Source organism: Staurois parvus, unplaced genomic scaffold (genome assembly GCF_062004578.1).
Source record: "Staurois parvus isolate SC_StPar_1 unplaced genomic scaffold, SC_StPar_1.0 ptg000670l, whole genome shotgun sequence".
Taxonomy (NCBI): Eukaryota; Metazoa; Chordata; class Amphibia; order Anura; family Ranidae; genus Staurois; species Staurois parvus.
The window spans coordinates 2864357-2889394 of record NW_028318466.1 but is presented as its reverse complement, the minus strand read 5'-3'; the positions used below and the strand labels follow the sequence as shown (position 1 = coordinate 2889394).

Sequence of the window (25038 nt, the reverse complement as noted above, 5' to 3'; positions counted from 1 at the left end):
TTCTGACAGTGGCTCCAGCTGCTGTCAGAATATTCTGATCAGTGCCTGCAGCTGCTGATCATGAAAAGTTTTCCAGCTTGTCTGTTCAACAGAAGTCAATCTATGAATCTATGTCAAACAGGGAGGGCCACATACAAAATTCAGCTGGTCCCTGCTTGATCCAGTTAGGCTTTCTAAAAAATGCATTTCATTTTTTAATGAATGCAGACCAACATTTATTAGTGTTTTTTTAAATCTGCCTGTAATGAAGCTTTAAATCTTATTTTTTCAGTTTTTGGCTTTATGTATACTTTAGGCTGGAGACAATGCACAGTAGGACTTGAAATTTCCTTAGGTGATAAGTCAATGTAGATGAGAAATGTGTATTATAGAGTAGACAGTGGTTCTCTGCCTACCTGCTGTGAAATGAATCTCCCTCTTTTGCTTTCTTTGTATGTCTTGGATACTCCCCAGCTGGAGGAGTGGTTATCAGCTCTGTATAACACAATGCTACCTCCTGAACCCATTCATTTACATGGTGCTTGGTGCATCCTTGCTTCATCACTTCTGTGCTTGTGCTCGCTGAAATGGGATTGTGCATTTACCTAATTTAATTGGGCTGCAGCGTACTGTGATTTGAAACTGTTAGGTCCGGGCTGATTGCTCACTGAGCTGGAGAAATTGGTAAGAGCATGATACACTCGCTTCTATGTGTGTATATGAACCTACATAGGGGGTTACTCAATGCATAGAGGGATGCCTTCCACTGATATTTCATATCTATGTAAGCTGAATATACAAACCTGTGTGAGTACTTCACAAATATTTTTTTTTAATCTCTTTAGTGATTTTTGTTAATGTCAGAGAATAAGGACATCCCTTTACATCACTGGTATGTATAGTTCCTGCTGCTGGAAGAGCTGGCTGGTAAAGTGTTTTCATTATGTTTAATGTATAGAAATTTAAATGACCTAGTGTTTGCTTGAAATGTATAGTCAATCATCCTTTCCCATGCACTTGACAGTGACAGTACATAGGGCTGGTTAGTTAAAAGCTGTATTTTTCCAAAGGAAATTCCAGTAAATAGATAAATATAAATAACAAAATATAATTTTCACTACTAAATGTAGCAATATTTTGTGTTTTTCTGATTCACAACATCTTGCAAAGATTAAATGTGTAAACTCTAAATGGGTAGCCCACATAAAGTCCCATAATAAAATTTTGTTGAACAGGAATTTATCTACATTATTCATGTGAACCTCGGGCTCGGCTGTCATTATATTAGATTTTTTACTAACTAACAAGCCTGCATGAATAAATGCCTGACAAAATATTTAAAAAAGCTATACGCTTTATCACTAAGAAGCTTTCTATGAGCTCTAATTGAGTGACTTTGCTGGGGCTGAGATCATGTCATCAGATTGTTGGACACAGTAGAAAGCATTTCCTCTGTCTACTTTCCCCCCTACTGATCAGACGTTGCAACATTGTAATTTTGCAGCAGGGGATGAACTGTGTTAAATATTTGTGAACACGACCAAGAACAGCACAGGCACAAGGATTTACATGATTGTGTTGTGTACATCTACTCTTTAAAATGTATCTCTAACCATTTTTTTCTTAGTTTTGGGTAAAGATGAGAACAGTTGCAACTGCTGTCAGACTTTTTTGATGCCCATGTTCTGTTGGGGAGGTTTTCCTTTCTTACTCTCTTTGTAACAGTGTTTCCACTGTGGCAGGAAATCAAGGTAAATTTCCAATGGAGACCCTGCAAAACAATACTGACAGGGGTTCTAAACTCCTACACACTAATCTAGTCTCCAAACTGCAGCCCAGGGGCCAAATTCAGCCCTTTGCTTGTCTTTTTCTTGCCCTTGGGACACTAATTCTCACACTGATATTGCACTAAAGATGTGGTACCATTCTTCTCACTGACACCAAAGACGTGGTCAGGGGCGGACTGACCATTTGGAAACTCAGGCACTGCCCAAGGACCCAGGGTCAGTAGGGGGCCCAATGCGATGCCCCTGGTACCTTTTTCATAGGCTTTTTTGAGTTTGGGCAAGGACACAGGGGCCCCATGATCCCCTATTGCCCGGGGGCCCCATGAGTTGTCAGTCCGCCCCTGGACGTGGTACTATTCCTCCACTGACACCAGTGATGAGGTACTATTCCTTCACTATGAAAAAGATAAAAGTGTGAAGCCCCGCATTATCAATGATACAATTAAAATACAGTTGGTTTAGAAATAATCACCCCTCTTTAACCACTTGCCCTCCAGAAGATTTACCCCTCTTCCTGACCAGGCCATTTTTTGCGTTACGACGCTGCATTACTTTAACTGACAATTGCACGGTCATGCAATGCTGCACTCAAATGAAATTTATGTCCTTTTTTTCTGACAAATCGAGCTGTCTTTTGGTGATATTTGATCTCCTGTGCGGTTTTTATTTTTTGCGCTATAAGCAAAAAAACCCCGAAATTTTTGAGAAAAATTAAACAATATTTTGGACTTTTTCCTATTAACCTCCCTAGCGGTATTCCCGAGTGTAGCTCGGGGTAAAATGTCAGTACCAAGAGCGGTAACCCCGAGCTACACTCGGGCTTACCATGTGTCGCTGCATAGGGAGTCCCTGCAGAGCTTACCTTGTCCTTTGCTCCCACGATGTGTCCCCTGCAGCATCCCCGGCCATCTCCTCTGGCCGATGCCGGCATCCGGCTTCTGTGTTCCGGTCCCTGTGACATTGGGACGTACGGGCGGCGGCGGCGGGAAATTTGAAAATTTAAAAAAATTTAATTTTTTTCAAAACAAATTTTTCATAGTAAAACATTGCTGTTTCAACCCATTTCACATACATATTGTCCCTAGTGCTTTGTCCTGTGCCCTGCCTGCATTTTGTCTGTTCTTTCTGCCTCGAAACTGAGAAACGTCCATGGCGTCCAAAAAGTGTCCCTTTAGGTCAAAAGCGGGTTTAGATCAGCTAGAGAACAGCGATAGTAAATCAGAACCACTTGCAGAATTGAGTGATGATTCGTGGGGAAATTTGTCAGGTGAAAACGATTTTGCAACTTTGCTCAGCAATGTGCGAACTTGGCGCTCTATTTCAAATTTCAGTGTTTTCGGTTTGATTATAATTTTGAATTAAATTTATTATTATATTATTATTTTTTATGATTATTTATTAAATTATAATTTATGATTTCGTGTTTCAAATTTTATCATACCCGGGATGTTTAATAGACAGATTTCAGTGAGCTATTCCTAAAAATTACAGCCTACAATAAAAAAACTACATATTTCCATGCAAAATAATGGTACCGCTTTCAGCACCAAAAATCTGAAATAATCATACCGCTAGGGAGGTTAAACATGTTCAGTAAAAAAATTAAAAAAAACAAATTTCATCAAAAATTTAGGCCAAAATGTATGCTGTTACATGTCTTTGCTAAAAAAAATCCCAATACATGTATATTAATTAGCTTAAGTGAAAGTTATAGCATTTACAAATGGCGGTATAGATAATGGGATTTTTAATTTTTTTTTCCCTACAAGTAATGGTGGCGATCAGCGACTTTGGTGGGCATTCTGACATATACTGTACTAATGGCACTGAGCAGGAAGGGTTTAATGTGAGGGGCGATCAAAGGATTAACTGTGTTTAGGGAGTGTTTTACTAGGGGGGCGGGAGGTGTGTGCTACACTACAAGCACACTGTATGCACAGCCATCCCAAGCAGTGTGCCCGAGCTGACAGGGAGGAAGACTGTTTGTAAACAAAACAGTCTTCCTCCCCATCGTGATTGTCGATAATCACCGGGCAACGGTGAGTAATTACCGACATGTCAGAATTTTTATTTCTTTTCAGAATCACTGAGTTGGAAAAAGGATCACCCTCCTGTGTCAGTATGTTGTTGAACCACCTTTTGCTTTAATTACAGACTTTAGCCTGTTTGGATATGTCGCTACTGACTTTGCACATCTAGACTTTGTAATACTTGCCCACTCTTCTTTGCAGAACTGCTTAATTTCAGTTAAATTTGATGGTGACCATTTGTGGACTGCAGTCTTCAAGTCATTCCACAGATTTTCAATGGAGTGTAAGTCTGGACTATGCCTAGGCCATGCAAGGACATTCACCTTTTTCTCCTTCAACCACTGTGTGGTTATTTTTGCTGTGTGCTTTGGGGCATTGTCATGTTGGAAGGTAAACCTTCTTCCCATTGACAACTTTCTGGCAGAGGGCAGCAGATTTTCCTCAAGGATTTGATGGTATTTTGCCCCATCCATTTTTCCTTCTATCCTGACGAGTGCTTTAGTCCCTGCTGCAGAGAACCCCCCCCCCCATAACAGGATATTACCACCTCCATGCTTTACTGTAGGAACGGTGTTATTTAAATGGTGAGCTGTATTGGATTTCCACCAGACATATTGTTTAGTGTTGAGGCCACGAAATTCAGTATTAGTCACATCTGACCATGACACCTTTTTCCATGTGGCCTCTGGGGAGATGACACCAGTATATTGCTTCAGTAAGTGGTTTCATACACCTGGCTGTACTTTATGACAGGGCATTGTAATTCTCAGAACAGAATAAACAGAAATGTAATCCTTTTGCAGGTAAAAAAAGCTTTCATATGCATTGCATCTGTATATGCAGGTGCAGAGGCATGGAGGAGCTCAGCTATGAGGAAAGATTAGAGGAACTGAATTTATTCTCTCTTGAGAAGAGGAGATTAAGGGGAGATATGATCAACATGTATAAATACATCAGTGGTTCATATAGTTATTATTCATGGGTGTTATTCACCCTGAGGTCATCACAAAGGACAAGGGGGCACTCTTTATGTCTGGAGGAAAAGAGATTTAATCTCCAAATACGGAAAGGTTTCTTCACAGTAAGAGCTGTGACAATGTGGAATAGACTCCCTCAAGAGTTGGTTTTGATCAGCTCAGTAGATTGCTTTAAAAAAGGCCTGGATTCTTTCCTAGATACACAGAATATAATTAGATACTAACATTTGTAGGTAAAGTTGATCCAGGGAATATCCGATTCAGGGTCACTCACAAGGACAGAACAGCCCTCTGAAACTTGGATGCTGAATAGCAGGACTCAGCTGGTGAGCAGGGCAGTCAGGGACTACATTTCCCTGGAAGGGTAGTGTGTGTGTGCCGGCATATAAATATAAAAGCCCTGGAGATTGGTCAGAGTGTGATGGGAGAGGTGTAGAGATTTGGTGGAAGATGTGAGGCTGGAGAAAGAAGGTTTCCAGGAAGCCTAGTGGGATGAGGCCTGTCTGCGAGCCTGGCACTGGAAAGGAGGAAAACTTGCAGCTCACTGGCACCCTGAGTAATGACTACCTGTATGGCAGGGAAGGAGCAGCCCAGCTGATAGGCCTGGTAGTAGCAACCATTCCGCAAGCGGTACAGGAGAGGATCTGAGTGAGTACACCTGCACCCCCTGGGCAGATAGGGGAAGGAGCACTGTGGTGGGAAACCAGATTAGTCCCCTGCTAGTGACTGTTCACCTATCTTAAAGGAACAGGAGCCAGATCCCCTGCTCAGGAAAACCTCCAGAGTGCTGGGTGAAGAGGAGAATTTCATCTGGGGTCTGGGGTGATACATCAAGGAGATGCTGGCTAGCACTCCAACAGAGACAGTGTTGCAAAAGAGAAGCTTGTGAATAGTTTCAGGAAAACTCATACAAATGAGCGCAGAGAGGCCACTCCAGGTGGAAACATGTGAACAGTTAATCATGAGCTCACCACTGCTGCCTTGTTAATCATATGCATGATAAAGAGAACTGGAAAAAAAGGCGCTGTGGAAAATGCTCTCAGACAAGCACCTTAGTGGAGGTGCATCTTTATTGGGTGAGATAAAGTAGCAATATGTGGGGTTACCAAGACGACATGTTTCGCGCAGTTGCGCTTTGTCAAGTCAAGACAAAGCGCAACTGCGCGAAACATGTCGTCTTGGTAACCCCACATATGCTCCCAGCTGAAGCCAACGCCGGACACTGCCTTCGTTTGCCATGGTGACACCACCCAGGACGCTGGTACGCTGACACCACGTGATTTGAAGTCGACAGGAGCATTCTTTGATCTCAGCTCCCCTCAGAGCGGACGGGCCGTCCATTGGAATCACACTGTCCACTTCAGGCTGGTTAATTTTATTATACTTGCTACTTTATCTCACCCAATAAAGATGCACCTCCACTAAGGTGCTTGTCTGAGAGCATTTTCCACAGCGCCTTTTTTTCCAGTTCTCTGTGAATAGTTTCAGGATGTTTGTCCTCAGTTTCCTGTACCCTTGAGCGTCCTATACCCCCCTTACCCTCTCCCAGTTCTAAATTCCCTTAATAAACAACAAAACAAAAGCACAAGGACTGATGTCTGACTCGGAACGCAAGCTTGTGTGGATAATGCAGATTGCCTGGCTGTGCAGGACTATAGAGGGAGACAAATTTATCAGCAACCCCTCTGGGGGCAATGTTACACTTACTACTAAGATGGCCATAAATGGATCACAATTCATCCTGTTAATGCCTATTCCCATTCATGAGAAGATATCTATCGATTGACTTCTCATGAACTGGCTTGTTGGTAAATTTTCACTTAATCAGCACATGCAGCCAATCAGCTGCAGTGCTGATCAGTGTATTCTGACAGTGGGGGAGTTCTGCTGTCGGAATACAATGACACAGCAGGAAGGATTCCGGTATTACCCTCAAATATGGGGATGGGGAGACAATTCAGATTTTTTCATTAAAACAAAAACCCTGAACTATGTACACCTTAGTGCCTCTCTAGAATGGAATCCTCACTCTTCACAGGCATTGATAGGATCTTCATTGTTCGACACTACAAGGTGTGTCAGATGCCTACGCCTCCCTGTTACTGCTTATTGCAGGGACATACTAGTGATGTAGTGGCCCTTGATTCTATTCAATAATAGTAAGCATAATAAATGTCTTTTATGACTTTTTTTTATCTTTCTAAACTTATGACAGAGTCTCTTTAGAGAGAATGCAATTATTCATTAGGAATGAATGGCAGCAGAGCTGTTAACGTCTGGTTGGTTATTCAAACCACCAGAGTCTACCAAATGTCGAATTGGCCTGATGCTTTGGTAAAGGATTGGGGAATAGTGTGTGAAGAGGTACAATTTGTATTGTTAGCTATAGATAAAAATAACTTTTGTTAAATACAGTTTCCAGTGAAGTTTCCTGTTTGTAACTAGCTAGTTTGCTAAGGTTTCTGAAAGATTCCTGACAGGGGCAAGGCACTCTAGTACATCAAGCCAAAACCAGGTGGATTCCAATTCTTAGGGACCAGCGAAAGCAGGTCCTCATGTACTAGGTGAGGGTTCTCCCGAAAAAGAGAGGCCCCAGTGGTAGAGAGGGGAAAGGCCAAAGATCCTCCCTCACTACTTCAGAACAGGTCCATGATAAATTTGCAAATATCTTTAATAAATTGCATGTTGCTAAAAATCTATTTAGAATCTGTTTAGTGATTCTGAACTTGGCCTGGGTAAAGAGATAGATCTCTATTTGAGCATATACTAGTATGGTAAAACTTACATGAATCAGAATAGGATTTGGAATTTTGTAACTCTTAACTGCATTGTGGGTGACAGCCATGTATATTTAAAACAATGTAGCAATTATGAATTTCAATAAGAAATTGATAAGTATCCATGGGGCTGAAATTTGGTTGACAGGAAGAAATATTTTGATCGTATATAAAAGCTAGCTTCATGTGCAAACACAAGATGCATTGATTCACTATTCTGCATAAGAGAACTCTTGATGTTTAGCCCAATACTGACCCTTTAAGATGATATTGTATTTAAGCTTTCAAAATGATTCTAAACTTTAAATGTATAAAAATGTTTTCTAAAGCCCTGTGAATGATAAATAATTGCCATGAATTTTTCATAAAATATTGTCACCCTTTTTCAAACCTTTTTTTCTAACTTGGTTCTACTGATCTCTCCTTGCCTCTTTCAGCATTTTCCCATCTACATGCCCTAGTTCTATAATTTAGTACAAGTAATCACTCTGGACTGGCAATTGTGGATCAAGCCTGCTCATTGTGTTTAGGCACAGGCAGGGCTTTTTTTCTCAGAGGAAAGGTGGTGGAACTCCCCCACCCAAACCTGGCCACGCCCCCATCAAACCCTAGGACCACCCCTTTAGAGAACAGGAATGCAAGTAAAATTTGGGAGGGGCTATAAAAGTAAATGTATGGAATTAACACCGCCCCCCCCCCCACATTAGTAAGAATAGCGAGTAACACTGCCCCCCCCCACATTAGCAAGAAAAGCGAGAAAAATTGTATCGCCGCTCCTTACCTGATGCTGACGATCCGCGCTATGGTAGGATCGACGAGCAGAGGGCGTGATGACGTCAGCGCGCACCGCCGGGTGTACTAAGATACACCTTTCCTATGGGGGTGGCCGCGCGCCCCCGATGTTTACACGCTGGCGGTAGAGGGGGGGGGGTGAAGCGTGCATGTCCCCGCTCACCGGCTGTGAGCAGCGGCAGTGACAGGTGCCGGGCACGCGCAAGCATGACATAAACAAGCCGCGTCCGGCACCTGTCACTTTCGCTGCTCTGCATAGCTTGTCAGCTCTGCAGAGGCAGTCGGTGAGCGGGGACAAGAAGAAAAAGGTGGCGGAACGCAGTACCGCCGCGTTCCGGCAGAAAGAAAGCCCTGGGCACAGGTACTTATAGTCTCCATCAGGGCCGTATGTGACAGGATGACAATGCAGGAGCTAAACTGGGAGACTGATGTGAAGTGCCTAAACAAGGACCTTCACATCATTATTGCAATATATTTATTGAAGAAAAGCCAAGAATTAAAAAGAAATAACAACGCCTTTTGAAATTACACCAACATGGTAAAACTTATATAAAATGTTAATGTTTGGGCTTAGATGAACAGAGTGGGAAAAGGTGGGAGTGAGTTTTCTCAGGTTCATTAAATGCTAGGATCTGTAGAGAAGAGGATAGAATCTCCTGTGTTTTCTTCCACAGAAGCCTGGTGGTCAAATATTGATAATGTACATGGCCACCATAGCCAATTATGTTCTTCCTGCAGGCACAGCTGAGTTGTCCAAGCTGTACTGCTTCCACAGCCTAAAAAGTCCCCCTGCCAAAAGTCTTTGGATCCCAAGCAAAGGGAATTTGTAGATACAAAGTAACTAACATTAAACTAGCATCCATATGGCACCAAATAACTGTTCCTAACCTAAAAGAGAAGGCAATAAATTGTCCCATCAGGGGTGTGTTGAGTATAGGCCATGGGGTTTAACCCACTGACACAGTTTGTTGATGCATTTGTATGTCATCTGGTCTGTGTACTGTGGTGAGGGCCTTTTCAGAAATGTTTCCCCTAGCTATGTCAGTCTCATGGGAGGTCAGATCTGTTGTTCCAAAGATACAGGTGGTTTATCTGACAGTGGGTTCCATTGGAAATTTGGGAGGCTGTGAAGTGGTTTCCTCTTCATTTCCTCTCCATTTCAAAGGGCACCTATTTGGGCTCTCTTTCAACTTGAAAATGTGGCATTAATACTTGGTTCATCAGCTCTAAAAAGCTCTAAATTATTTTCAACACTGGATGGAGTGACAACAGTGGGATCAGTTTGCCATAGTTATCTCTCAGTTATCTTCATCTTCCTCCTCAGGAGAGAGGTGCTATGAGTCACCAGGGTTTACCTAATAGGGTAAAGCAGATGGCGGTGACTCTGTCTGGGTGGGAAGCCACACTGCTTTGCTTAGTGGTAAGTGGTGGATGTGGTGAAAAGTCTTCAAAGTCTTTGTCTTCCCCTCTGGTGAAATCTAATACACAGGAAGCTACCAACAGTCAGCTAATTTGTACTTTGCTGAGGTTTCTTAGCAGCACTCTGTCACCTGGTTTTAGGTCATGAACTCAAACTCTTAGATCATATCTTCTCTTGTTTTTCTGTTCTCAGATGTCAAAGGAAATCTAAGCCTTCTTGTAGGTGGTCTTTAGGTTACTCTGAGTGATATGCAACCTAGTCAAAGGCCAGATGCACTTAACTAAACTAAACTCTTCCAAACATAAGCATGTAGAGTATATACCCTGTCGACATCCCAAATGCCTTCAGCTCTGCCACATGAAGTAAGCTGGCACTTGGGGGTAGTTTTTAAAATTCTGATGTTCATGGGTGGGTTGGCAACTGTATTCTGCTAAGATAAGGTTGTCAGTCAAAAGAGGTGGCTGTTGAGCAGCACAGTGGCTAAATGGTTAGCAGTTCTGACTGCCAGTTCTAGGGTTGCTGGTTCAAATCCTAAACACAGCACCACATGTCTGGAGTTTGGATGTTCTCCTTGTGCTTGCGTGGGCTTCCTCCAGGTACTCGTATCTGTATGTATGTGAGTTAGGGACCTTAGATTGTATGCCCCTTGAGGGTTAGGGACTGCTGTGAATGTACAATATATGTATGTAAAGCGCTGTGTAAATTGACAGCACTATACATGTAGGCGTACCTCGGTTAACGTAATTTTCGGTTTACGAATGAAAATCCATTGAAAATAATGCCTCGGTTTACAAATCTTTTTCGCAATACGAACGGATTAATTGGTTTTCAATGCATTTACAAACGTTTTTTTAATCATGTCCCTGTACAGTACTATGCCTTTAAAATGCACTTTATAAAGAGTTTTGAACAGATAAGTCTTTTTTTTTACTTTTTTCTTACCTCTGGAACGGATTAATTGGTTTTCAATGCATTTAAGTTTTTTTTTTAATTTGTCCCTGTACAGTATTCATGCCTTTAAGGTGCACTTTATAAAGAGCTTTGAACAGATAAGACTTTTTTTTTTACTTTTTTCTGACCTCTGAAATGGTTTAATTGGTTTTCAATGCATTTACAAATTAATTTATAATCATGTCCCTGTACAGTATTTATGCCTTTAAAGTGCACTTTCTAAAGAGTTTTGAACAGATAAAAGACTTTTTTTTTTCCTTTTTTGTGACCTCCGGAATTGATTAATTGGTTTTTAATGCATTTACGAATTAATTTTTAATCATGTCCCTGTACAGTATATATGCCTTTAAAGTACACTTTCTATAGAGTTTTGAACAGATAAAAGACTTTTTTTTTACTTTTTTCTGTCCTCCGGGAAGGATTAATTGGTTTTCAATGCATTTACAAATTAATTTTTAATCATGTTCCTGTACAGTATTTATGCCTTTAAAGTGCACTTTATAGAGAGTTTTGAACAGATAAAATACTTTTTTTTTAAATTTTTTTGACCTCCGGAACAGATTAATTGGTTTTCAATGCATTTCTATGGGAAACCACATTTCAGTTTACAAATTTTTTGCAATATGAATAGTACAGCAGAACGCATTAGATTTGTAAACTGAGGTACGCCTGTACCTGTAATAAATAAAATAAATACATTAGAAAAGAACTTCAAGTATATCCTAGTGTCACCTGAGACTGTATCTCTATGTACTGAGCAGACACCCCTGGTACTGGCTTTATCTAAGGAGAACAATAGCCTTTAGCCAAGAAAATCCAACCCATTGTTTTGACATTTCCTTGTAGAGCTTTAGTAGTTATTGATTGCTCATTGAAACACAATTGTATCCTAAATCTATTGAAATTAACTGTAATGGATGACAGCACCTCATGTAGGTGAACATACAGTATGTTTGCTTAACAAGTGCTTTTTTGTTTGCAGTATTCACAAAAGCTATGTACACCATTGTACATTTCTTATATGTTCCCTTTACCATTCAAAGTGTTTTGTTGTATCTGTTAGATACAGTTAGTGCAAAAAATAACTGTTGATCTTGTGAAAAATCTTATTAGCTGATAGGGAATACATAAACACCTGTCAGTTTTTTTTTTGCCATCTGTGTCCCATTGAGAAGATTTCCCTTCATTTCATGTCCTGTAGACACAAATGGAAATGAAAGAAAATGTCTTAAAAAGCTAGAAAAATCCCGTTAGATAGTTGTCATCATACGTTTCCTCATTGAAAGGTTTCCTCTTTTCCTGTTTTGATGTCAGCTCACAATGTTGGATTTCCCTCCATTTTTAATCCTGGTGACAAATGAGTATTATGAATCTCCCTATTGAGACCACAGACAGTAACATCAAGACATCAAACTTCATGTAATTTATTTTGCACACCAGGCTCCTAAGCACAGGAAGGACGGGCTACTTTTATTTAATTTCCTTTGGGAAATGAGGGGGCTCCTGGGAAATTGTTTCAGTGTGCAGGGGATTCTGTGAGATGTGTTCACAGGTTCTCTGCTTACATCACTAGGTACAATGTCATATTAGGCAATAGAAACATTAAATGACATAAGTGAAAATTGGCATCAAACCTTCACCATAATCTCATGCAACAAATGATCATAACAAATGGGCTTCCGATAGATTGCAGTATAATTAATGGTACTGCTAAAACCCTCAGCTTAACTTCTATTTTTGGGGCACTTGTTCGATGGTTTTGGATGGAATACGATTCGATTTTTCTGCATACATTACCTGAGGAATTAGCGGCACACTGTAGCTTCAAATTTATATTTATATCACATTAAGGTACAACGCTATGCAGTCAGTCTGATGCATTTCATAACTGTAGGTACAATATAATGGAAAAGGGGGGAGGCCTGTTTTAAGGCCCCCCTTTCATCTTGGGATTGTGGCGATAGGAAGGTACAAGTCCCCAGTGATTAAATTCAATGGGGTCTTGTGATAAGTCAGAAATATCAGCTCACCTAGGAACATTCTGGAATTTCTGAGAGGTCAGCTATGATAGGTCACTTAAGGTCAGCTGACCCCCAGAAGATTCCAGACACTACTGAGCCTCCTATTTAACCACTTCAAGTCCGGACACTTTTACCTTCCTGTCCAGGCCAATTTCAGCGCTATCACACTTTGAATGACAATTGTGCGGTCATGCGACATTGTACCCATATGAAATTTTTAGCATTTTTTGTCAGACAGATAATACTTTATTTTGGTGGTATTTATTCACCACTGGGATTTTTATTTTTTTTGCTATATAAATGAAAAAGTCCAAAAAAATTTTTAAAAAGTGTTTCTTATAAAATTTTGCAAATAAATAATCTTTCTCCATAAATCTTAGCCAAAATGTATTCAGTTATCTTAAAAAAAAATAACCCAAATTAGTTTATAACCAAAAATTGTAATTTTAAAAATCTTTTTTTTACATTTTATTTTATTTTTTTATATTGCTTGAGGTGATTGTAGCCGTATTAGTGCACTTGCGACAGAAACAATTGAGTACTGTCCGTGATACGTTTTTTATTTGCACTAACAAACAATTTTAAGGACAAGCTTTTGGGGAGTGTCCCCTTCTTCAGGTCAAAGCAGTACTGATCACAAAGGGTTAGAAGAGATGTTTTGGAGTTGCAAGGAACAAAAAAAAAGGAGAACAGATAAGATAAGACACAGCAAAAGCAAAGTCTGGGGAGGAGGGAGACTACACTCACAGAGGCAGTGATGCTTGAGGTGATAAAACTGTTGGATAATGATTGAGGAATCCCATGTCCAAATTCAGGCCGTTATCTCTTGTGTCAAATAGAATTATCATTCTTAGTTCAAAAGTTTTTCTTTCCTGAATGGATTTGAAATTTCCTTTAAGAACTAAAATATTGAGGTCTTTCATAATGTGGTCTGGTTGTGCGAAATGGTGTCCCACAGGTGTGCAAAGGTCATCTTCTTTATGTTCCTTGATGGTATGTCTGTGCAAATTCATCCTTGTTTGTAACTTCTGTCCTGTTTCGCCCACATAGGATCCTTTGTTACATTTTCTGCACTGGATAAGGTACACAACATTACTGGAGGTGCAGCTGTATGATCCGGAGATATTAAAGATCCCTTTTGAGTGTCTGACACTTTTTGAAAAAATCTGAATTTTTGGGAAAATCTGCTTCAGTACAAAGAGAAAAAAAACAAACAACCTTGTACCTCTAGTAACCACATACAACCCAGCACTAGAAGGAATAAGAAAAATAATCAAAGATTTACAACCCATCATAACAGAGGATGGAACTCTGAAAGAAATATTCCAGCAACCACCAATACTGGCCTTCAGACAACCGCCCAACCTCAGAAATACACTAATCCTTCTGATTATGATGTCACAAATAATTGAAGCAAACCCTGCTTTAAAATACGCTGCAAACTGTGCAACCAAATCAATCCATCAAAAAGTGTCAGACACTCAAAAGGGTCTTAATATCTCCGGTTCATACAGCTGCACCTCCAATAATGTTGTGTACCTTATACAGTGCAGAAAATGTAACAAAGGATCTTATGTTGGCGAAACAGGACAGAAGTTGCAAACAAGGATGAATTTGCACAGACATACCATCAAAGAACATAAAGAAGATGACGTTTGCACACCTGTGGGACACCATTTCGCACAACCAGACCACATTATGGAAGACCTCAATATTTTAGTTCTTAAAGGAAATTTCAAATCCATCCAGGAAAGAAAAACTTTTGAACTAAGAATGATAATTCTATTTGACACAAGAGATAACGGCCTGAATTTGGACATGGGATTCCTCACTCATTATCCAACAGTTTTATCACCTCAAGCACCACTGCCTCTGAGTGTAGTCTCCCCCCTCCCCAGACTTTGCTTTTGCTGTGTCTTATCTTATCTGTTCTCCTTTTTTTTTTTTTTTCCTTCCAACACCAAAACATCTCTTCTAACCCTTTGTGATCAGTACTGCTTTGACCTGAAGAAGGAGACACTCCCCGAAAGATTGTCCTTAAAATTGTTTGTTAGTGCAAATAAAAAAAGTATCACGGACAGTACTCAATTTTTTTTTATATTATTATTTATGTATTGTTTTCTACATACTGTCACCCTAGCAGTACAGTGTCACCATAGTGACACTGTACTACTTGTGGGGGGTGATGAAGATTTTTTTTTTTTTTTACATTTATTGCTTTTACACCCATAAAGGCTGGAAAAGCAATCATTTCTCCTTCTCTCTGGCTGCATTCTTGCAGCCATTGAGAAATACTGTGTGAGCTGTGATTAGTCACAGCTTGTCACATGGTACAAGGCTGTTGTGAATAGCCTTGTACCATGTGACCTCTATGATCATTCACAGATTTCACACATAGTAAGCAATGATGTCAGAAGTGATATCTTGCTTACTACTCTTCATGTGATCACTGATTGGCCAATCAGTGATAACATGATCGGGACCTCACACAGAATTCCCGTATGACGATCAGTGTTTCACTGTGTCCGGAGGACACAACGGGCACTGGATCGCAGTGCTGCGGGCTCCCAGGGAGCGTGCACAAGCAGGGACCGGGGAGGCCGTTTATAAACGGCCATCCGCCCCTGCACTGCTCCCATCTGGCAGTTTATATACATGGGCTGGACGGGAAGTGGTTAAGCTGAAAGCTGGAGGGTTTTTCTGCCAGTCACCAGAGAGATTTGGAGGCACTCCCCACTTGTGGCCTATTTATGTGGTAGGTCCCTTTCATGTTAAAAGGGGACAGGTAAAATTGCTCTGAAGTGAAAATTAATTTTTGCAGCTCAAGCCTTAGTGGCTGAGTTGTTTGTTTTTATAGTTCTAAATATTGGTTGAGCAAAAAGTGTTATGATGAATGGTTATTACAGTTATATATATTTGTGAAAACAAATAAATAAGGCCGTGGCCATTTATCAGTCCAATTTTGGTTTTGGTGTGTTCATTGCATGTTTGCAGACACATCCCATCTGCAATCCCATAAGCCTTTCCAACCAACCTCAGTGTGGTCTTAATTTCATCCCACGCATCTAAAGCTGCGGTGACAATTTCTTTTGGATATGTAAACTAGCTTGAGCCTTTTCTCTGATTACTCATGTTGCCATTTATTATAAATGCTGTAATTTGATGTAGATGCCATGTTTGTGCATCCTATGTGTTTAACTTGGTGGAGTTTAGGAGCCCAACTTGGGACATTTTATGAGTTTAAGAGAAGTTCATTGGTAGGATTAAAGCCGGCCATAAATGGAACAAATCTCAACCGGTTCAGCAGGGATCGGTCAAGATTCAATCCATGTATGGGCAGGCTGATTGTACTCAAGTCGATCCATCCATCGACTTGGGTGCAACCAGCATGTCGGATTTTTATCATGCGATTATTGCCAGCAGCTATAGCTGCTAGTAGTGATCGCTGTATTCCCTGCATCCTCCCCCCACCAGGGAAATACAATAGCTCCGAGGCAGGGATTCCCCCATCAACACTGACTGGGCTGAGGGGGGAATCGAGCGATTTTCTTTCCTGCAAACCGTGGTTGCAGGAAAGAAAATCACATAATCTATGGCCTGCTTAACCACTTCCACGCCACCCTATAGCAGAAATACTGCTACAGGGCAGCAGGGGTGAGCAAAATCACGTTTATATACGTGATTTTATATTTCAGGGTAGCGTGCGGCACGCCACATCACCATTAACGACCAGGGCTGTCAATCACCGTGATTACCCACTGGTGCCCAGTGATTACCAAGGATCTCTGCCAGGGAGGAGGGCTGCTTTGTTTACTAACAGTCCTCCTCGCTGTCGGCTCAGGCACACTGCTCTGAATGGCTGTGCCCCCCAGTAAAACACTCCCAGCACACTTTGATTGCCCCTCATGTTAACCCCTTCTTGTCCAGTGCCATTAGTACAGTGTCAGTGCTTTTTTTTTTTTTTTAGCACTGATCACTGTATTGGTATCACTGGGAATGTCAGTGACACCAAATCAGTTCCCCCCAGTGTCAAAATGCCCACTGCAGTCCCGCTATAAGTCGCTGATCGCCGCCATTACTAGTAAAAAAAACAAATCCAGTATATATACTGCCATTTGTAAACGCTATAATTTCTTCTTCTGCTATCATATGGAGACAGGTTAAATCTCAGGGTCAGGAACAGCTATAATATTTTTAATAAAACTTTTATCCACAACAAAAAAAAAGTTTTGATGTGAGTTGGACTTTCAATGAAATGAAATAAAAAATTAAAATGAAAATTTTCTAGATATGTTTGTACCAGTCCTATATGACATGTACAGTATATGTCATATATGAATGTATTGGTAGCAAATGCTAAAGCAATCTTTGCTTCAAATTTACATCTTTCATCTCCAAAAACTTGGAGAATCAGGTGTTATACTGCATTAAGCTTTCCTCTTTTTGACTATTCTAGTGATGGAAATTCTACTTAGTGTGGCAATTTTACTAAGCAATATAAGATATTGTGGTAGATTCCATCTAAATATTTTTTCCACTCTGTGGATCTGTGGATAAACAGTTCTGTGTAAGCAGCTCATTCTGTTTTGATCAGGGTTATATTGCCTAGTGATTGTTGAACAGTATTTACAATTGTTAGTGTAGGAAATCGAACTGATCATTATTTTGATAGTTTACTCATCTCTAGAATTGACAAATGTAAATGTAATATGAAAATTATGTAAATGAAATATTTTTTAATGACCTAAAACAAACTTACATTTCAGTGTACATTTTTCAATGATGTTCATTACTGAGGAACAATTCTTGGCAGTACAAGCAAAGAATACCAAGCATTTCTACAAGCATGTGAAATCTGCAGTGTGTAAATTTACATGAAAATACACTTCTTGAAATGCTTGAAAAAGATGTTTTAGTGATGCAAAGATTTGCTATTTTGCATAGTGAAACCAAATGCATAGAATCATTTGTTTTGCAGCAAAAAGATGCCAACAAAATTACATATTTAAATTTCCAGATTATAGTTATCTTTCCAAAAAACTACATCAAAAGCCCCAAACACTTACCAAATCTGTGTTGACATGACACATCGCGGTTGATTTACTAAAATTAGAGCGTGGAAATTCTCGTGCAGCTCTACATACAAAAACAATCAGCTTCCAGTTTTTTTGTCAAAGTTTAAAGTGTTACTAAAGTAAAAAAAAATAAAAATTAATTAAAATATCAAACAAGTTATACTCATCTGCTCTGTTCTTTTTAGTGTGTCCCCATAATAAGCCGTTTGCTATGGAGGCACACAGGGGTTTATTTACTAAAGCTGGAGAGTCCAAAATCAGACTCCCTTCTGCATAGAAACCAATCAGCTTCTAACCTCAGCTTGTTCAATGAAGCTTTGGCAATGAAACCTGGAAGCTGATTGGTTTCTATGCAGAAGTGAGTCTGATTTTGCACTCTCCAGCTTTAGTAAATAAACCCCACAGTGTCTGTGTGTTCCCAAGCTGTGTGTCTATGGAGCTGTGCCCCATAGACTTACAAAGCCCATCCCCCACTTCCTCCTCACTATATTTGATTGACAGCAGCAGGAGCCAGTGGCCCCTGACGGTGCTCGAGTGCTGTGTGAAGAGGAAGAGAGGGGAGAAGAGATATGGCCACGCACAACGCTAGATCTATTCTTCCCTATCTTCCCCTTCACACAGGGAAGGGAGGTGGTGGGCAGAGAAATAGAAAACATTTTTTACCTTAATGCAAGGAATGCATTAAGGTAAACAATGTTTTTAGCCAAAGTATCACTTTAATTGAACAAGCTGAAGTTAGATGCTGATTGAATACCGTGCACAGCTATGCCAGATTTTGCACTCCCCAGTTTTAGTAAATCAACCCATTGGGTCCTGAGCCTTCTATCTTATGGACTGCAGAGTAGGCAAGAGGGCCCTACTTTGGGTTCTCACATTGCTGCAGTTGACTTAGTTCCTTTTGCATGGTTGTCACAGGTCCAGAAGAATGCAGCAGTGGGGGGATGATGTCACCAAGAGGGCCCGGTAGGAGAACAGTCAATTGTGCAGATTGACTGCAGTGGTGTATCACCGTTTTTCACTCCTGAAGACCAGTAGTGTAGAATAAGTAGTGATTTTGTCATAGTAATTAAATGATTAATACACAAAGAAAAAATACGAGCACAGTTGACCATAGAAGGAGGTGTGGGCCAGATAGGAAGGAGGGAACATGGAAAAAAAGATAAACTACAGAACCTGAACAGAACCTGAACTTCAGAATGTGCTAGACACTGTATAAGTGCTTTGGCCTTTGTGTAGCAGTGTGTTCTTACTAGGAACTATAGTTACTTTGCAGCTACCAGTCGGGACTGGATTTGTCATGCAATTTTTAGTCTATTTGGGGACTATAAGCAGTCATCTACTTTGGCATTGCCTATGTTAAATATTATTTTGTTTGCAATATCCCTTGCCTTTACCCTAGGAGTTTCCAACCTCCCTAATCCCCGACCAACAGTTGTTTAGTGTGCTCCTTAATGTTAACTGCCAAGGATTACAAAACAGTAAATGTGTGTTTCATTTCGATTAGTTTTTCAGACAAAATGTTATTTTCAGAGATTTAGATGTATACGAATCTCTGAATAGACATAGTAGCAAATGTCAACAAATCCGAAAAAAGATAAAACGAACTTAACAAATGCATACATTTCATTCGGATGACATCACATGATCTGATAGTAGTTTGAGCCCAAGGGGAAAATAATAAAATTTTCAGATTCATTCAGTAATTCAGATTCAAGTAAAGTTGTGATTTAAATTGACTTTGTAATTGTTACAGTCAGTTCGGTTCCACAGTCCAATGCAATTCTTAGGTTTGAAAAAGTCAGGCCACTGAATTTTGCATTATTTTTTCTGTTGCGTCCGAAAATATTGAATCCTTCTGATATACAGTCAGGTCCATAAATAGTGGGACATCGACACAATTCTAACATTTTTGGCTCCATACACCACCACAATGGATTTGAAATTAACAAGATGTGCTTTAACTGCAGAATGTCAGCTTTAATTTGAGGGTATTTACATCCAAATCAGGTGAACAGTGTAGGAATTACAACAGTTTGCATATTTGCCTCCCACTTGTTAAGGGACCAAAAGTAATGGGACAGAATAATAATCATAAATCAAACTTTCACTTTTTAATACTTGGTTGCAAATCCTTTGCAGTCAATTACAGCCTGAAGTCTGGAACGCATAGACATCACCAGGCGCTGGGTTTCATCCCTGGTGATGCTCTGCCAGGCCTCTACTGCAACTGTCTTCAGTTCCTGCTTGTTCTCGGGGCATTTTCCCTTCAGTTTTGTCTTCAGCAAGTGAAATGCATGCTTAATCGGATTCAGGTCAGGTGATTGACTTGGCCATTGCATAACATTCCACTTCTTTCCCTTAAAAAACTCTTTGGTTGCTTTCGCAGTATGCTTTGGGTCATTGTCCATCTGCACTGTGAAGTGGCGTCCAATGAGTTCTGAAGCATTTGGCTGAATATGAGCAGATAATATTGCCCGAAACACTTCAGAATTCATCCTGCTGCTTTTGTCAGCAGTCACATCATCAATAAATACAAGAGAACCAGTTCCATTGGCAGCCATACATGCCCACGCCATGACACTACCACCATCATGCTTCACTGATGAGGTGGTATGCTTAGGATCATGAGCAGTTCCTTTCCTTCTGCATACTTTTCTCTTCCCATCACTCTGGTACAAGTTGATCTTGGTCTCATCTGTCCATAGGATGTTGTTCCAGAACTGTGAAGGCTTTTTAAGATGTAATTTGGCAAACTCTAAACTGGCCTTCCTGTTTTTGAGGCTCACCAATGGTTTACATCTTGTGGTGAACCCTCTGTATTCACTCTGGTGAAGTCTTCTCTTGATTGTTGACTTTGACACACACACACCTACCTCCTGGAGAGTGTTCTTGATCTGGCCAACTGTTGTGAAGGGTGTTTTCTTCACCACTGAAGGAATTCTTCGGTCATCCACCACAGTTGTTTTCCGTGGTCTTCCGGGTCTTTTGGTGTTGCTGAGCTCACTGGTGCGTTCCTTCTTTTTAAGAATGTTCCAAACAGTTGTTTTGGCCACGCCTAATGTTTTTGCTATCTCTCTGAGGGGTTTGTTTTGTTTTTTCAGCCTAATGATGGCTTGCTTCACTGATAGTGACAGCTCTTTGATCTCATCTTGAGAGTTGACAGCAACAGATTCCAAATGCAAATAGCACACTTGAAACAAACTCTGGACCTTTTATCTGCTCATTGTAATTGAGATAATGAGGGAATAACACACACCTGGCCATGGAACAGCTGAGAAGCCAATTGTCCCATTACTTTTGGTCCGTTAACAAGTGGGAGGCACATATGCAAACTGTTGTAATTCCTACACCGTTCACCTGATTTGGATGTAAATAACCTCAAACTAAAGCTGACAGTCTGCAGTTAAAGCACATCTTGTTCGTTTCATTTCAAATCCATTGTGGTGGTGTATAGAGCCACAAATGTTAGAATTGTGTCGATGTCCCAATATTTATGGACCTGACTGTATGAATATTCAATCCATTCAAAATATATAGCACTCTTACAAAAAACTGCTAAATTTTTCATATCCACCCAGACCAACGAGTATACAAAACGAATGCTGATGATACGAATTAGGAAATCACACCAGTTCAACTTAATGAATATGTTGCAATTAAAATCCTTCAAAGGATAAATGCATTCAAAATGAAATGGAAATTTCTGGTGTGAACATATCTACAAAACAGTAGTGAGATTCCAGGCCCAAAAATGAATAATTCTCAAACACTCAGCAGATGATTAAAGTAGAACTGAAGGCATTATTTTCAGTTTGGATAGAATAATTAAGGATTATAGCCCCTGTCTGTTTTTTTTGCCATTTGTGTCTGATTCCCCTTTACCTCCTGTCCCATAGCCAAAATAGGAAATGAGAGAAAATTTTTCCAAAGTGAGGAAATCCCTGGTAGTCACAGGTCCGCAGAACTAGTTTCCCCACTGGAAGATTATTTCTTTATTCCTGGTCTGGTGACAACACAAAATTTGGGATTTTTTTCATTTTCATTTTGGCGATAACAGTCACCAGGACAAATAGAGAGGGTTGATGTCCCTAACAAGGAAACACACAGCAGCAAAAACCTGACATGTTCTAATCTCTCAATCACCTCATCATCTCATCTCACTGTACTGCCTCCCTTAAGTCAAATACATATCACAGGAAGATCCGTTATGAGGAGGACAGAAAACTTTACAAATGTTTAGGACACACACACAAACACGCACACATACAAAAATATAAAAATAAAATATAAAATCATGCTCTTTGACAGTAACCTATCATGCATATCTGTTGATCTGTTTACTCATGTGCATATATAATAAAACAATTGTATAAGCATAGGTATTAAATGGTCAAAAACAATAGTAATATCATACCTCTGAACTTTTTAAAATTGGAAAAAGAGGCAAAGCATGATGCCAATTGTCCACTCACCTGCCACACCTTTTGTTCCATGGACCACAAAGAATTAATCTGATAAAAATGCAATAGCTTGGAGTTTAGATGAAAGGTTTAGTGTATTGTTCCTAGATTGTAAACTCGAAAGAGTAGGGCCCTCGTACCCCTCGTGTAGTGTATTGTTACTGTCTTGTCTCATGTTCTGTCCCCCTTGCTACTGTACAGCGTTGAGCATACCCTTTGGCGCTATATAAATACTGTATAATAATAATAATAATGTAACACTTTTGGTAGTGAAAGCAAATCTAATCCCTTGTATCCTTTACTGTACAGCTGAGGAAGCTACCATCTAAGTCTCTTTTTGATCTGCAGTTATCATATTGCTGCACATGTGATCAACTATGACACCAACCATATGATGGCTTGACAGTTTGGCTGAAATCTAACATAAGCGCACTAGTACAGCAATCATTCACAGCATGCCTTAAATGTAACTGGTTTAGTTGATAGTTAAATGGATGGATTTAATTCCACTTTAAATAATTCCTTTTTTATAATTGAAGTTTTACATCAGACCAAAAAAGGAACAACTGAGAGGGGAAAAAAGGATGAAGGGATTAGTTTCCAAATGCAATTAGAAAAATGAAAGTCTTGGGTAAAAGCTGTGTGAATCTTGTGTGAAAACATTTATAAATTAACCCTTAAGTCTTTTGGCACTTGCAAATGAGATGAATGATCTCCAACTCAGGTATACGCAAAAAATCGGTAATCAGAGACCTTGTGATTTCCAGTCTCGTGCCAGCAGCGCAGACTATGCAGGGAATAAAATGTCTATGGGCAATGGCCCAGTTTACTGCCATTAATCTCAGTCACTCTCATATTATCACCGGTTTCCCTTTTTGCTAATTATAGAATTTACGATAAGGATTCCAAGCACAAGCCAAACATAATAACTCTTCTTCGAAAAGCTTGGCAACATTTTATTCATAAATTTGTTAAAAAAAACATAATGACCTTGTCAAGCAAAATACGAGAGGCAGAACGAATGATAGAAGAACACCTTGGTTTATTCAGGCTTTGATGCAGAGATGATGTCACTGCAGGAGCATAAAATGTTCCTTGAGCAGGGGAACCTGCATGGGGCCACATTTCTTACAGCCAGGCACCAAGTGTGGTAGCCAGAACCACATGAAACCTTGATTACAGCCTCTTCGCAGTAGCTTTTCCAAAAGCATTTAATTAGAGCCTAAATACAGTTGGATCAGAAGTTATTTGTTGCAATGAGATAAGAGGTTGTGGGTGAATGGTATAAATAGCAAATATCCTTTTAGCAAGCAGCTATCCATGGCTATATTCAGGAACGTTGTGTTAAAAAAAGCAGCATAAATTTTGTACTTAAAGAACACCTGTGCACAATAAAAATTTTGTAAAGTGCCATTTCCTCTACATAGAAGACAGACAATGTCACTCGGACCTCTGAAACTTGGGGTGCTCTGCAAACATAGACAAGCTTCTGTTGTTTCCAATTCTGTCTTGTCCCCTCCTTCCTCATACACATTAGCATTGGACCATCACTAAGATATGTGGACTCACTAACCAGTTACAGGAGAGTGCATACAAGAGCAGGTGACCAGGGAAGCTTGTGACTTTTTATATGTTATAGTGCCCTGAATTTGGGAAATTTGAGGGTGTTTTACAGGGGATTACAGTTTAACTGTAATGTGTATACATGCCTTCTATGCAGCAAAAGTGGCAATTTACCACTCAGTATACTTATAAATAGCTGACTTTGTATTCGGATTGAGAAATTGTTATATACTACATTGCTGTTACCTTGCATTCTTGTGTAAACAATGTGATTTAAATTCACTTTATGGTAATTTCATCTCCTGGAATGCCAGACTGATAACATCAAAGATTTGGTCTAGGGGTCACTTGGAATGGGATGTCCACATATCACTTTTCTCTCCACCTCTCCTCCAGAAATCTCCCTGTTTAAAGGGGGCCACAAAGGAAGTGAAGGCCACAATTAACCAAAAAGTAGCTCCTTTTTGGCAGTAAGTAGATCTCTTTGGTATGCAGATATACTTGACTTAAATGGGATATGTTTTACAAATAGTATTACAGTTATGCAGGCCATAGATGGGTCGAACATCGGGCGATTTTTCGAACGATAAACGAAAAATCGGTCGTTCGTCCGACGTTACCACCAACGAATAAAAAAATCATCCGACTAAATCATAAAGTTCACCCCATAACTTCTGTCCCTTTCAGGTCACAACTCATGCACAGATTTTTTATTGTTAAAACAATCGTCCGATTTGGCCATCATTGCCGGGAAAATCGGCCGATCATCCAAATCAGCCGCAAATTTCCCAACATAACCGATAATCTGAAAGTGCAAAATACACGAAAAACAGCCGACGAACTAATCCACTAACGGTACGAAAATCGGCCGATTTACGACCCATCTATGGCCTGCATGAGTCCCCTACACAGGAACGTTCAACTTGTGAACTTTCAACAATGGGAATATGTGTTCGCAAGTCTAATCATGTAAAGCTGGGTAAACACACTCAGTTTTTGTTTGAACGGAAAAAACTGACAGATTGTGTACCAACACAAGCAATGTTGGTGCTGCGATCTCCCCTGCTTTGCCTATTCTGACAGCGAGTATTTCCCCGCCAGATCAGCCTTTGTATGCAAGCGCTCCGGAATGGAACTCTTCTGTAACCAAGGACTTACTGTATTATAATCCTATCATAATGCATGGTCCTCTTTAACCTCCCTAGC

General features: G+C 40.1%; 1 protein-coding gene across 2 annotated transcripts in view; it reads left to right on the top strand.

Annotated features, from left to right (window-relative positions):
• Positions 1-480: 480 nt before the first annotated feature.
• ENTPD3 (ectonucleoside triphosphate diphosphohydrolase 3) overlaps positions 481-25038 on the top strand; it is a 73095-nt gene continuing 48537 nt past the window's right edge. The window contains exons 1-2 of one of the 2 annotated variants that reach the window (XM_089652064.1): positions 482-663; positions 825-871. The gene's annotated coding sequence lies outside the window, so the exon portion shown is untranslated. Of the gene's footprint in view, positions 664-824; positions 872-25038 lie in introns of both variants that reach the window. The other variant, XM_089652065.1, reaches the window with a different exon arrangement.